Source organism: Apodemus sylvaticus, chromosome 2 (assembly GCF_947179515.1).
Source record: "Apodemus sylvaticus chromosome 2, mApoSyl1.1, whole genome shotgun sequence".
NCBI classification, from domain to species: Eukaryota; Metazoa; Chordata; class Mammalia; order Rodentia; family Muridae; genus Apodemus; species Apodemus sylvaticus.
Window position 1 is genome coordinate 157,518,880 of NC_067473.1, and position 16,229 is coordinate 157,535,108.

Below are 16,229 nucleotides of genomic sequence, written 5' to 3' on the forward strand. Positions count from 1 at the left end.
CAGAGAAACCCTGTCTCTAAAAAAACCCAAAAAAAAAAAAAGAAAAGAAAAGAAAAAAAGAAAAAGAGAAAAAAAGAAACAAAAAGAAAACTGTCAGAAATTGCAGTATAACTCACTGACATGCAAATAAACCTGGTTAGTATAATTGTACTCTCTTTCACAAATTGTATGTTCCTATGGCTTTGATTTTTATTTCATTTATCAATTATTTATCATAAGGCTAGAACATGTATGATGATACCAAGATATTAACATAGTTATATGCTTTTCAGCAACACTATCACCACTATTCAGGTTTTATTTCTGAAATTTTCTCTGTCACTCAGTGATGACTCTGGCAGACAGATTCTAAATTTTGAGGTTAACAATTTGAAAAATTATGAAAAATAAAAACAATTTGAATGAGGTTGTTTAAATTTGCATAAGAGGTTTTCAAAAAAGCCAAAATTTTTCTCCACCATACATAACTCAAGAAAGTTCAAATAAAATAAAATTTTCAGATTTTAAAATATGAAATTTGCAAATAAGGAAGGAGGCAAAAGAAGAAGATCTGCGGTACAGAAATGTATAGGAACATTTGATGGAGACCTGCAAAGATGGATCAGAGTCAGAGAGAATAGATTAGGGTAAGTTAACCAAACCTGAAGATTATGAAGAAGTCATATATAGCTACAACTTTAAGCTAGTTGCAAAGTAAAAGGCAATTTAAAAAGAATTTAAACAGAGATGTTACAGTTTATTACATATAAAATATCCTTGTGGCAGATAAGAAGCCCCCAAAAGACCCCAAGACAATGCAGGTTATGATCCTTGCCTTTGGTTACGCATACAAACCACATGGTAAGACACTACTACTCAAGACACCACACACTTTGCTGCAGGACACAGCAATGAGGCCAGAACTAATGTGAAAACTTTCTCCCTGTTGTCTATTCTGCTTGTCTGTCTGGCACATTTCACTCTGGTAGAAGCTAAACTACAAGCTTCTGAGGAAGTAAAGTCAGCAAAGTTTTTTCCCAGCTGTAGACCTTGCATTCTATAATACCCACTTTCCAGACATGATATGCATACTGGGGAAATACTGGCACAATTGTTATAGGAATAAACAACTTCTTGCTCATGGTATTTGAGGATGTCCTTACAAGAAAGACTCATACCTGTTACTACAAATGTATTTAAGATCAATATCTTGCAAGATCAGAAATCATATGGGTGTGCCTACTACTTCTGTTTGGCTAAGAATACACTTTATTGAATTTCCTACTAAATATTTAGAAGAATAGAATCCTGCTATTGTCAGGTTATATCAGATAATTTCTCTATGCCACGAATATTGATTGTTCATAGTGAAATAAGACAGCTATGAGAAGATTCCCAAATCATAGAAACCATTGGGAAAAAGGAGATTGAGATAATGAACAAATCAGATGCTGGTTAGGAGGTCCATGAACTACTGTCTTTTAGGTATGACATGGTCATGGCTCTCAGGAGCTTATGGTAGTTAAGTCTGCCGGTATAGAAACAGAACAAGATCTAGCCAATAAAAATGTTTAACTTCAGATGAGGGAGGACGTTTATAGGGTCATGCCCATCACATGAGCAATGTAATTATTTAAAAGATTCTAAAGGAGGGGAGGTCATTGTCGTTAGAAATACCAACATTTTTTATTCCCTTCTGCCTCATTGGATAACTGCATATTCATGCCCATATGGAAGGCCCTGTAGGTCATAAATCTAGTGGGTCATGAAAGAAAACACAAATCAAAAGACATGAATATAGAATAGAGAGATAGTGGGAGACTGGAGGATCTGTGAGAATGCAGAGAGCTAAGAGACTTAGAGAAATGGATGTGAAGAAAAGCATTTTCTATTTGTATGCTTGTTGTACCTGTCAAAGAATACATTATTTTAATAGACTTTATTGGGTAGATATACAAAAAATATATATCTGACCTTATAATTTAAACTAAAAACAAGCAAAAAATCCAATTCTCTGAAGAATTAAGTGAAAAATATCCCTTCCTTAGAGAGGAGAATGTTTTACTTTTAAGGTTTAATCAGCAAAATTCTCTCCTCTTAAAGTGAAGGGAAAATGAATATAATCACATTTAAAAATACTCGAGAGTTAAATTTTATTCATATTCCTGCCTTGTAGAAAAGTTAAGGGAAACTTTCACAGAAAAGGAAAATTTTGTTATCTAGAAAACGAAACTGACATATAGTCAAGAACAGCAAAGAAGCAGAATAGCACAGTTAAATTGAGCATTGTATCTTCTTTATCTTTGTGCTATTCTATAATCTGCTCAAAACCACAAAGTGAATGAAATACCACCTGGGTATATCTTTAGATAAATGAAACATTTGACAACACTGCTACAACCGATAGAAAAGAGAAAGAAGAAGAGTTCACAAATGTGTAAACATTGCTGATAAGCAGTACTTGCTAATGTGCCTTGAACATGTTTGAAAAACAACAGAATATTTTATGTATAACTGATATGCTTAGAGAAAATTCAAATGGAACATATTCAATTGAATCTAATGAAGTCAGATAAAAAAATGAACAAAAAGGGGTCAACTGCCCCATATAGAAAATTCTCACATGATAGACATTATTAAAAAAATTAATAATGATTTTAAAATGAGTACACTAAATGCATGAATTTAAAACAGAAACAACACACAGCATCCTGTATCCAGGCCTTGCAAGAGGCCAGCTGTGCACCTGGAGCCTGGCTGGGAAGAAGCAGCATGTTCTGGTGTGTCCGGCCCTGCAGAGTTGAGGATCCAGTCCTGAGGCCTCAGGCAGCAGCCTTCCTGTCTCTGCCTTGGGATTGGGAACAGCCTGGGCCACAGCACCTTGTCACCAGGCCATGCCAGAGGCCAGCTGTTCACCCAGAGGCTGGCTGGGAGGAAGCAGCATGCTCTGGTGTGTCTGGCCCTGCAGAGCAGAGGATCCAGTCCTGAGGTCTCTGGCTGGATCCTTCCTGTCTCTACGTAGGGATCTGGAAGAGCCTGGGCCACAGCACCTCATCTCTAGGCAAAGCACAGGGTCAGCTGTGCACCCAGAGGCCAGCTTGGAAGAAGAAGCTTGCACAAGTGAGTCCGGCATTGATAACAAGTCCAACTAACACCAGTGAGAACTAGATGGAAAAAGGCAAATGTAGGAATGTTCCTAACTGAAATCAAGGCAATATGGCAGCATCTGAAGCCAACTCTCCATTAACAGCTTGTTCTGGATACCACAACACACCAGAAAAACAAGATTTGGAATTAAAATCACTGGTCATGATGCTGTTACAGGATCACATGGAGGACATAAAGAAAACTCTTAATGAAATTCAGGAGAAAATAGATCAAAAGTTAGAAGTCCTTACAAGGGAAACACAAAAATCATTGAAAGAAATTCAGGAGAATACAGAAGCCAATAAGGAGGAAATGCAAAAATCACTTAAAGAAATACAGGAGAACTTTGGTCAACAGGATGAGGTCATGAAAGAGGAAACATATACAGGTAGACACATTCAAATTGCACAATCGTCTCAATGGAGACACTAAAACTAGAAACGCATAGGTAATTACATTGTAGACTCTAAGATACCACAGATGCCCAGATCGCTATACCCAGCCAAACTTTCTGTCACCATTGCTGGAGCAAACAAGATATTCTGTAATAAACACAAATTTAAACGATATCTGTCCACAAATTCATTGCTATAGATGGTGCTAAAATGAAAACTCCAACCCTAGAAGGTAAAATATACCAATGAAAACATAAGAAATTCATAACCTCACAGCAGAAAAACCAAAAGAGGGAACTATGAAGAAAAACTAAGATACATACACTCATACTCACATATACAACCACTTCTGGCACCCGATAAAAACAAGAAGCATCATTGATATCTCTCAATATCAATGGACTTAATTCCTCAATAAAAAGATACAGGCTAACAGAACGGATCTGAAAACAAGATCCAAGCTTTCAAAGCAAATATGAAACACATCTCAAAATCAGCATAGTAGTTACATCAGACTAAAGGTTTGGGGAAATGATTTCTAAGCAAATGGACCTAAAAGTCAATGTACAATAAATATTCTAACATCTGATAAAATAGACTTCAAAAGAAAATTACTCAAAAAAGATGGGAAAGAACATTCATATTCATCAAAGGATAAATCTACCAATATGACATCCCAATTCTCAACAACTATACCACAAACATCTAAACCCAAGGCTGTTAAAGAAACACCAGGAAATCTCAAATCACACATATATTTCACATATTGGTAGTGGGAGACTATAATACCCCACCCACTATCGATAATGCATGAGTCAACCTGATAAAAGCTCAATAAATACTGAATCTAAGAAATGTTATTAATAAATTGGACCTTACATAGTAAGTTAGCCAAAGAAGATCAAAGGATGCAGACAAGAAAATAAAAATTCCAGACATCATTATTACAAATAATGTGATAGTATACATAAACAAACCCCAAAATTCTATAGGGAACTTGTATGGCTGAGATCACTTTCAGCAGTGTGCCTGAATTCAAGCCTAACTCAAAGAAATAATTAGTAGCCTTCCTATATACAAATGACAGACTGAGATATAAATCAGGGAAACAACACTCTTCCCAATAACCATAAAATATAAAGTACTTTGGGGTAGCCAAATCAAGAAAGCAAAAGACTAGAAAAACGAGGAACATATCAGAAGAAAAAAAGGACTCCCAGGGAGAGAGGAGGTGGTGGCAGCAGCAGCAGCATCTTATCCAGCTGAAGGGCCATCAGCAGTGGAACCAAGGAGACAGGGTCCTGGCAGGCCCTGTGCCCACATCACTGACCATCACCAGAGAACACCGAAAGCCCCGAGGTAAGTAGACTTAGCCTGAGGCCAACATTGCTGGAGTCTAAGCCCCACAGGTGTTGGCCTTCACCCAGGCTCTGGGCTATTCTGGGGGCCATCAGTGAACTAACCCAGTCAGGAGGCTCTTTGCCTGGCAGTCTGTCCCCGCACATATGCTGCCATTTTGATTACAGGACACCAGAGAGTTCTAGCAGGCAAAGCCAGCTAACAGTCATAGCCCGAGGCTAACATAGCGGAATATGCCCCTATGTCTGGTGTTTAAGCCCCTCAGGCTTTGGATTGCACCCAGGCCCTCGGTTGTCTGGTGGGCCATCTGTGTGCCAACCCGGCCAGGAGGGTGTTTGCTGGGCAGACTCTCCCAGCACTTTCAGGGAGTGAGCACGGCTACCAGACAGAACCAGTTCACAGTCATAGCCCAAGGCAAACATTGCTCATGCCTAAGCCTGCCAGGCTTTTGCCTAGACTCAGGGCCTGAGCAGCTAGGCTATCCTTGTGTGCACCACCCTGATTGGGGAGCAGCTTCCCAGCAATGATAAGCACTCTGCTGATTCCTGCAGAAAAGGTCCCGAAGCATACACCATTAGCACTCCCTGAAGGAGCAAACAGGCACCACATGGTTCACAATCTGGGGCAAGCCACACTAGGGCTCCAAGCGCAACCAAGAGGAGGGCAGCACATAAGCAATTTGTGACAGGAGATACCCAGCAATCCAGTGTTGCTGAAATAGCCCTACAGCCTCACAGGAGGTTCAAACATCAGCCAGAGACAAGACCAACTAACTTCAGAGATAACAAGATGGCAAAGGGCAAATGTAGGAACTCTACTAACAGAAATCTAGGCAATATAGCAGCGTCTGAACCAAACTGTCCAACATCAGCAAGTCATGGATACACCAACACTCCAGAAAAACAAGATTTGGATTTAAAATCACTGGTCATGATGCTGCTAGAAGAACACAAAAAGGACATTAATGAATCTCTTGAAGAAAAACAGGGGAACATGAATAAGCTAGAAACCAGTATAATGAAAACACAAAAATCACTTAAAGAAATTCAGGAGAATAAGGCTCAAGAGACAAAAGGCAATAGAGAAGAAACACAAAAAAGACTTAAATACAGGAGAGAGTGAGTCAAATGGCAGAAATCATGAAAGAGGAAACACAAAAGTCTCTTAAAGAATTAAAGGAAAACACAAACAAACAAATGAAGGAACTGAGCAAAACCATCCAGGATCTAAAAACAGAAGTAGAAACAATTAAGAAATCACAAAGTGAGACAACTTTGGAGATAGAAAACCTTGGGAAGAAATCAGGGGCCATAGATGTAAATATAAACAACGGAATACAAGTTATGAAAGAAAGAATTTCAGATGCCAAAGAATACCATCAAAGGGACAAATCAGCAATCAACAAATTGGGAAAAGATCTTCACCAGCCCTATATTAGATACAGGGCTAATATCCAATATATACAAAGAACTCTTGAAGTTAGACCCCAGAAAACTAAATAAAACTATTAAAAATGGGGTACAGAGCTAAACAAAGAATTTTCGCCTGAAGAACTTCGGATGGCTGAAAAGCATCTTAAAAATTGCTCAACTTCATTAGTCATTAGGGAAATGCAAATCAAAACAACCCTGAGATTTCACCTTACACCAGTCAGAATGGCTAAGATTAAAAATTCAGGAGACAGTAGGTGTTGGCAAGGATGTGGAGAAAGAGGAACACTCCTTCACTGCTGGTGGGGTTGCAAACTGGTACAACCACTCTGGAAAATAGTCTGGCGGTTCCTCAGAAAATTGGGCACTTCACTTACAGGGGATCCTGCTATACCACTCCTGGGCATATACCCAGAGGATTCATCAGCATATAATAAGTACTCTACTATGTTCATAGCAGCCCTGTTTATAATAGCCAGAAGCTAGAAAGAACCCAGATATCCATCCCTCAACAGAAGAATGGATGCAAAAAAATGTGGTAAATATACAAAATGGAATACTATTCAGCCATGAGAAGCAATGTATTCATGAAATTCTTAGACAAATGGATGCTGTTATAGAACATCATACTAAGTAAGGTTACCGAGTTTCAAAAGATCAATCATTTTATGCACTCACTAATAAGTGGATATTAGCCTAGAATATTGGAATATCCAAAACATAATCCACACATCAAATGAGGCACAAGAAGAACAGAGGAGTGGCCCCTGGTTCTAGAAAGACTCAGTGTAGCAGCATAGGGCAAAACCAGAACAGGGAAGTGGGAAGGGGTGGATGGAAGAACAGGGGGACGGAAGGGGGCTTTTGTGTACTTTTGGGGAATGGGAGGCGGCCTGAAAAGGGGAAATCATTTGAAATGTAAATAAAAAATATATTGAATAAAACAAGTAGGGTAAATATGCCTGGCTAATGGGAGTGGTACTATTAGAGGGTGCAGCCCTGTTGGAGTAGGTGTGTCACCATGAGGGTAGGCTTTGAGGTCTCTATGCTCAGCTGTCTCCCAGTGTGGAATGAGAGCTTCCTCCTGTTTGCCTGCAAAAGACAGTCTCCTGTCGCCACCTTTGCATCAAGATGTAGAACTCTTGGCTCCTCCGGCACCATGTCTGTCTGGACAATGCCATGTTTTCAATCATGATGGCAATGGACTGAACCTCTGAAACTGTAAGCCAGTCCTAATTAAATGTTTTCCCTTGTAAGAAAAAAAAAAAAAAAAAAAACTCCCGCCCTCATCGATCAGGAGAATAACATAATAAACAGTAAAGAACTTCCAGAGGTAACACCATACCTAATTTTAAAGTCTACCACAGTGCTATAGTAATGAAAACCACAAAGTATTCTCATAAAAACAGATATGGTGAACAATGAAATCGAATTGTAAACCCAGAAATAAATCCACACATATATGGACACCTTATTTTTTTTAAAAAGGATCCATAAACCCACAATAGAAAAAAAGAATATTCGAAAACGGTGCTGATTTAACTGGCTATCTTCATGTTGGACAATACTCCTAGATCCATATTAGACCTGTTCAAAAATCAAGGTGAAATGATGATCGCAACATAAAAACACACTTGATGGAACACTGAACTTTATGGAAGATAAATAGGGATTAGCATTGAAAATATTTATAAATTCTTATGATATTAATGGTAATTTTGTTCCTGAAAAAATCTCTTTAAATGAGAAAACTTACATGCACATAGCTGCTGGAACCCAACCTTTGATAGAAGAAAAAGTAGTGAACATGATACCTCTGGATTATCAGAAGGAGGTGGATTAGCCAAATGGAGGTTAGCAAGTGGCCCAACCATTGAGCTGTTTAAAGCATATTAAATTATAAAGACTGAGTGTGTGTTTTTCATTTGAGAACCCAGATCTTTAGGGAACATAGTGTGGAATGTGCTGCCAAAATGTATTTAATTCTATACATCCTAGCACAGGAGAAACTTTCTAAACAGAGCAGAGTTAGGACCTCATGACAGCAAAAAGCTTCTGAGAGGCAAAAGACATCAATAGGACAAAATTGCTATCAACAAAATGGAAATGGACTTTTTACCAACTCTAAATCTGACAGAGATATAATACACAAAATATAAAAAGAACTGAAGAAACAAGGCATCAACAAACCACAAATCTAATTTTTACAATTAGGTATGGAGTTAAACAGAGAATTCTCAATAGAGAAATCTCAAAGGGGTGAGAATGATACAAAAATAATATTCAACATCCTTACCCATTAGGGAAATGCAAATCAAAACTAATTTGAGCTTCTCATGTACACATGTCATTATGGCTAAAATCAATGTTAAAAGTTACAGCTCATAATGGCAAGGAAATGGAGTAAGAAGAACACAATTACATTGATGAAGGGAGTAAAAATTTGTAAAGCAACTACAGAAATAATTATGAAGGGTCCTCAGAAAACCTATCTACCACATGACCCATGTATACCACTCTTGAGCATATAACCAAAGAACATTACATCTTACAAAAGGACACTTGCTCAATTAGTTCATAGTGTCTTTGTTTAAAATATCAGGAAACTAGAAGCAAAGTAGATGTTTCTCAATGGAAGAATGGATAAAGACATTGTGGTACATTTACTTAATGGAATACTACTCTGGAGAGTATAAGTAACAAGTGAGTTCTTGGGGTTGGGGGTAGACTGGTCAAATGAATGTCCCTGGAAATGCAAAAGACTTGTTGCGTAGGTTAGAGGGAATGTGGAGATAGGAACAAGAAGGGAAAAAATGTGAAGGGCAGTACGCAGGGAGAGGGTATGGTCAGAGAGATACAGAGAGAGATGGAATACTAGGGCATTTTGAGTAGATGTCAAACCTAGTGAAATGGAACTTCCTGAAATCTATGAAGGTCACCTTAGCGAGAACTTAGTAAAGGAGAATATCGAACCTGAACTGGCCATCTTCTGTAACCGGGCATGGCTTTCAGTGATACATGTCTGACACCAACCCATTCATCAAATCTTGGACTCACAATCTGTACTGACTACAAGATATACTGTGACAATGGTGGCTCAGAATGTGTGGGACTGATCAACCAATGAATGACTGATTTAATTTGAGGCTCAGGACATGAGAGGCAACCTATAAAAGACACAGCCTGGATTGCAAGGTATATGAGGCTGTGTAGTGAGGAGAACAAAAGTAGAACCAAGTACAATAGAACACAACAACAGCACCAAGTCAAAGCAGTAGGCTGGAGAACAGTCATGGATGATACTGTGTAGTCTCATAAAAGCTATGTCTTCTTCTAGGGTCTTTTTATGAAAACAATACAAACTTTTGATATCAAATGTACCTAAAAGCCTTAAAATATACCACATTTATACTTGTACAAATCTCCTCGTTGTGTATTATCATTACTTCACAGAACATTAAAAGGAGTAATAAAAGATGTGAAAATTAAATAACCTAAATATTATTGTTTTAATTTGTTTAAATTAGGAATATCATTTTCTCAACAGCATGCACATATTGTTTCCTGATAGAAATGTTAGCTCAACTTTAAACACGACGACATGTTTTTTTCTAACTATTTCTTTAGGCTACTTTATGCTACAGAATAAACATGAATACTTTGAGAAGGAGATAGTAACATAAAGAAGCGTGCTAGCATACGAAATGATTTCTAACACTATGTCAGATTATGAAACAAAATATAATAATTAAAGGCCAAGGCCCAATACCCTAGGAAAGCATAAACATATCTATTGTTACCTTCCATGGGAGAGGAGCCTGGAGTCCACCTTGATCCAATGAGTCTCCATTTGCTCTGAGTGACAGCCCCTCATGAAGTGCCTGGGCAATGGCATACACAGCTGCATGGACTTTGTAACTCAAGGGTGAGGTATTCATATCCCAAACATCTAGAGATCGTGTGCTCAGGCTGCCATTTTGCTCACATTGACTTAGTTTCTTGACTCCATGCTCATAGAAATGTGAACATTCAAATAAATTTGACCACACACACTGGATAAAGATATCATGAGGGTATTTTCTAGGGTGAACACTTCTTTGAAAATCCTTGAATCCCATTATTTCATCCTTGTGAATTGAAAATGATAATGCTCCACCAAAGTATGCATGAATTAGATTTCGTTTAAAGGGTAATGTGGAAGTATACCAATCAGAAGTTGTGATCCAGACATTACCAAAACTAGTGGAGGAAATGATGAGAGAGACAAGTGTCAGAAAATCATGAGTGTCACCAAAGCAACAACAACCCATGTCAATTTGAGACGTGTCATTAATTGGTACCACCCTATGTCACCAAAAAGAGGAAATACTGGAACCTTTTCTGCAAATGCAACACAAATTCCATGGCTGATCATCTCCTCTGTGATTTCATTAATGAACAGTTCTCCCCTCATATCAGCTGGAACCACCAGACCAACCCAGACCCAAGTGAAGTAGAGCAGCAGTTGAATAATTCCCTGATACAGAGCTGCAGTGTGCACAGGAAACTGGTAAGGAGACTGGAGCTGGATTCTGGTCCCAAGACTCGCATCAAAAGGAGCATAGCTGATCTGAACAGAAAGAAAGTTACTATATAAGTCATGACAATTAGATTTATTTACAAATGATTTGGTTTACCTCTTCTGCTTATGTACTCTAGGAGAAATTGAACAGTTAAATCACTTTACTAAGTAATACCAATTTGTTACCTATGTCATTTGCTCTTCACTGCATACACAAAATGTACCTTTTCCTTTGTCCTTTTATAGAACATATGAAAAAAGTCCACAGAGTATCTATCTCCTGATCTCCACTCAGGTAATACCAGTCAAACACAACCATTTGCAAATCTCTCACTTCAAAACTTTATTCTTCCTGATAATAGAAATGGAGAACAATTAACACTAAAGGCCTATTTACTTGATGTCACAAATCCAAAACAAAAACAAAACAAACAAAACGGAATCTATGGAGCAATGTAAAAGAGGATGTGGAATGAAAGCATCTCACAGAGTCTGCAGGAAATTGAACAGGCCTGGATGAGTTTGCCTCAGAGGAAGGGGTCAAAATGGAAGGTCACAATGGCAATAAACTGAATAGTTAGGTAAGAAGAGGTTTGGCTCAGGTAGTTTATGGAGGGAAGATTTAGTTTACTGTTTTGGTGTCTAGAAGCTAAACTCAACATCAAATTATAACTGTAGAGTACAGTAGGTCAAAGCCCGGGCTGAGGAGACTGAAGAACAATGTATAATCCTTTACATGCATGAGGATGTTCTGACAAATCCGTGGCTCAGCTCACTGGATATGAAATGCTTGCTTTACAAGCAGAAGGGCCTACAGTAGAATCCTCAGAATCCCCATAACAAGTCAGACATGGCTGTGTGTGCTTGTACCCTAACATAGCAGGGTGGAGACAGATAAAGCCCTAGATTTTTCTGGCCAATCAGCTCAAAATCTCAAGCTTCTGATTCAGTACTCTGATTTCAAACAACAGTGAAGAAAGTGATGAAGAAAGAATATCAGTTGTCCTGATATGCCTACCTGCACACTCCTGATATACATGATATGTGAGACACATATCACACAAACACACATACACTCATGTACACGCACAAGAGCATGCACACACACACACACAGACACACACACATACACACACACACACACTCACACACACACATGGTCAAACACAAGGAAGCACTCATGAATACACACACAAACACACAGGGACACACACTGTAAAAGAGAGAGTGGGACAGACACTGAGATAGAGACAGAAAGGGGGAGAGGGAGACTCAGAGAGAGACAGAAAAAACAACTATGGCACCTCCATCAGGTCATGATTCCTCAGTATTAGAAATCAAAGAGAATAAGGAAAATGGCATGAGTTACATATGCTGCATAGAGTTACCAATAATAACAAAAAATCATAAACATTGAGCACATAAGCAGGGGCATGCAAAAAGAGAATCAATTCTGAATCTAAATAGAACAGGCATTAGGTGGAGAAATTTTAAAATGTGGAGAAAAAAAACTGAAAGTAAATATAGATAACTAAATAAACCTACTGAAAATTACTATCCAAGTAAGTCAAATGAAAACCCACAAGAGAACAACCTATGTAAATTTTCAACTCAAAAATGTGCTCTGAAAATGTGAAAATTAATCAAGGAAGAAAGATGTAAGACTCGGCATACAGAGGAACAAACACACAGGACTATTTGAGAACAGACATACAGCACTTAGGCTGGAGACGACAATAAATTGAAAGAAGGAAAGAAAACCTAACACCAATACTCTTGAAACTATTCCACAAAATAGAAACCGAAGGAACACTACCCAATTCCTTCTATGAAGCCACAATTACGCTGATACCAAAAGTACACAAAGATCCAACAAAGAAAGAGAACCTCAGACTAATTTCCCTTATGAATATCGATGCAAAAACATTCAATAAAATTATTGCCAACCGAAAACAAGAACACATAAAAACGATAATCCACCATTATCAAGTAGGCATTATTCCAGGGATGCAGGGTTGGTTCACTATATGGAAATCATCAATGCAATCCACTACATAAACAAACTCGAATAAAAAAACCACATGGTAATTTCATTGGATTCTAAAAAAGAATTTGACAAAATTCAGCATCCTTTCATGCTTAAAGTCTTGGAAAGAACAGGAATTCGAGGCGCATACCTAAACATAGTAAAAGCAATATACAGCAAACGGGTAGCCAGCATCAAACTAAATGGAGAGAAACTTGAAGCAATCCCACTAAAATCAGGGACTAGATAGGGCTGCCCCCTTTTCTCATTATCTTTTCAATATTGTACTTGAGATCGGGCAATTAGAAAACATAAGAAGGTCAAAGGGATACAATTTGGAAAGGAAGAAGTCAAACTATCATTATTTGCAGATGATATGATAGTCTAACTAAGTGACCCAAAAAACTCCACTAGAGAACTCCTACAGCTGATAAACAACTTCAGCAAAGTGGCAGGTTATAAAATCAACTCAAGGAAATCAGTACCCTTCCTATACTCAAAGGATAAGCAGACTGAGAAAGAAATTAGGGAAATGACACCGTTTACAATAGCCACAAACAGTATAAAGTACCTTGGGGTGACTCTTATCAAACATGTGAAAGATCTGTATGACAAGAACTTCAAGACTCTGAAGAAGGAAATAGAGGAAAACCTCAAAAAATGGAAAAACCTCCCATGCCCATGAATCGGCAGGATTAATGTAGTTAAAATGGCCATTTTGCCAAAAGCAATATACAGATTCAACGCAATAACCATCAAAATCCCAACTCAATTCTTCATAGAGTGAGAAAGAGCAATTCTCAAATTCATCTGGAATAACAAAAAACCCAGGATAGCTAAAACTATTCTCAACAACAAAAACTATTCTCAAAAAAAATTCTGGGGCAATCAGTATCCTTGACCTCAAGCAATATTACCAAGCAATAGTGTTTAAAACTGCATGGTATTGACACAGTGACAGTCAGGTGGATAAATGGAATAGGATAGAAGGTCCATAAATGAAGCCACACACCTATGGCCACTTGATCCTCGACAAAGGGGTTGAAAACATCCAATAAAAAAAGATAGCCTTTTCAACAAATGGTGCTGTTTCAACTGGAGGTCAACAGGCAGAAGAATGTGAATTGATCCATCCTTGTCTCCTTGTACTAAGCTCAACTCCAAATGGATCAAGGACCTCCACATAAAGCCAGACACTCTGAAGCTAATAGAAAAGAAACTGGGGAAGACCCTTGAGGACATCAGTACAGGGGGAAATTTCCTGAACAGAACACCAATAGCTTATGCTCTAAGATCAAGAATTGACAAACGGGACCTCATAAAATTACAAAGTTTCTGTAAAGCAAAGGACACCATCAAAAGGACAAATTGGCAACCAACAAATTGGGAAAAGATCTTCACCAACCCTACATCAGATAGAGGGCTAATATTCAATATATACAAAGAACTCAAGAAGTTAGACCCCAGAAAACCAAATAACCCTATTAAAAATGGGGTACAGAGTTAAAGAATTCTCACCTGAAGAACTTCGGATGGTGGAGAAACATCTTAAAAAATGCTCAACTTCACTAGTCATCAGGGAAATGCAAATCAAGACAACCCTGAGATTTTACCTTACACCAGTGAGAATGGCTAAGATTAAAAATTCAGGAGACTGCAGGTGTTGGTGAGGATGTGGAGAAAGAGGAACACTCCTTCAGTGCTGGTGGGGTTGCAAATTAGTACAACCACTCTGGAAATCAGTCTGGGGGTTCCTCAGAAAACTGGGCATGTCAATTCCGAAAGATCCTGCTATCCCACTCCTGGGCATATACCCAGAGGATTCCCCAGCATGTAATAAGGATATATGCTCCACTATGTTCATAGCAGCCCTATTTATAATAGCCAGAAGCAGGAAAGAACCCAGGTATCCCTCAACAGAGAAATGGGAGCAAAAATAGTGGTATATATACACAATGGAGTACTATTCAGCCATTAGAAACAATGAATTCATGAAATTCTTAGGCAAATGGATGGAGCTGGAGAACATCATACTAAGTGAGGTAACCCAGTCTCAAAAGATCAATCATGGTATGCACTCACTAATAAGTGGATATTAGCCTGGAAAACTGGAGTAACCAAAACATAATCCACACATCAAATGAGGTACAAGAAGAACACAGGAGTGGCCCCTAGTTCTGGAAAGACTCAGTGTAGCAGTATAAGACAAAACCAGAACAGGGAAGTGGGAATGGATGGGTGGGAGAGCAGAGGGTGGGAAGGGGGCTTATGTGACTTTTGGGGAGTATGAGACCAGAAAATGGGAAATCATTTGAAATGTAAATGAAAAATATATCGAATAAAATTAAAAACAAAAGAAATTGAAAGAAGGGATTATCTGTCACAAGTAAAGTTGGAATGATTTGCATATATTAGAGATTCATTTACATACACTAGAAATGGTGTACTTATTCTACACAGAAAAAAAAAAGCTAACAGAAATGTCAACATGATAAAACCAAAGAAACATGAATAGAATATGGTCTACAGTACAGCACTGTCAGCTCCACAGTTCGTGCTTAAGAAGTGTGAGGGGATTACTAAAAGAAATGATAAAAATGTTTCAGGACATTGTGAGTGTATTGAACTTGTGTTAGGCTATGTGTGTATGATTCAGTAGCCACAGACAGCCAGCTAGCCATAGGTGAAAGAGAAAAATTTGAATTTCAACTATTAAAAAGTAGGATAACATGAATTTCACAGGAAGATGGATAGAACTACAAAATATCACCCTGGTTGAGGTAACCCAGACCCAAGAGGACATACTCAAAAAGTATATACTCAGTGATAAGTAGATACTAGCCAAAAAAGTACAGAATTCCTTTGAATTGGAATTAGCCAAAGAGACAGGGTCTCAAGTAGAAGGATGGCATCACTGAACTATCCTCAAGCTAGTACAGATGTCCTCTGAGAGGTTCTGCCAGCACCTAGAGAAGACAGAGGCAGAATCTCACTGCCAACCATTGGATTGAACCTGGGGACCCCAGTGGAAGAGTTAGGGGAAGGACTGAAGGAACTGAAAGGGATGGCAACACCTTAGGAAGAACAGTATCAACTAACTGGACAAGTCAGAGATCCCCTGGACACAGCTATATACATGGGTGGTTCCATGGCTCCTACTGTATATGTATCAGAGGAATGACTTATCTGGCACCAAAGGAAGGAGAGGCACTTGGTCCTGTGGAGGCTTATTGTCCTAGTAAAGGAGGAAGCTAGAGGAGTGAGGCCAGAATGGGTTGGTATTTTCAGAATTACCCTCTTAGAGTCAAAGGGGAAGGGGGGTGGGATGCAGG

At 38.5% G+C, this 16,229-nt stretch overlaps 1 pseudogene; it reads right to left on the minus strand.

Moving 5' to 3' along the window:
* Positions 1-16,229, minus strand: part of LOC127678097 (vomeronasal type-2 receptor 26-like) — a 73,745-nt pseudogene that overhangs the window by 54,672 nt on the left and 2,844 nt on the right.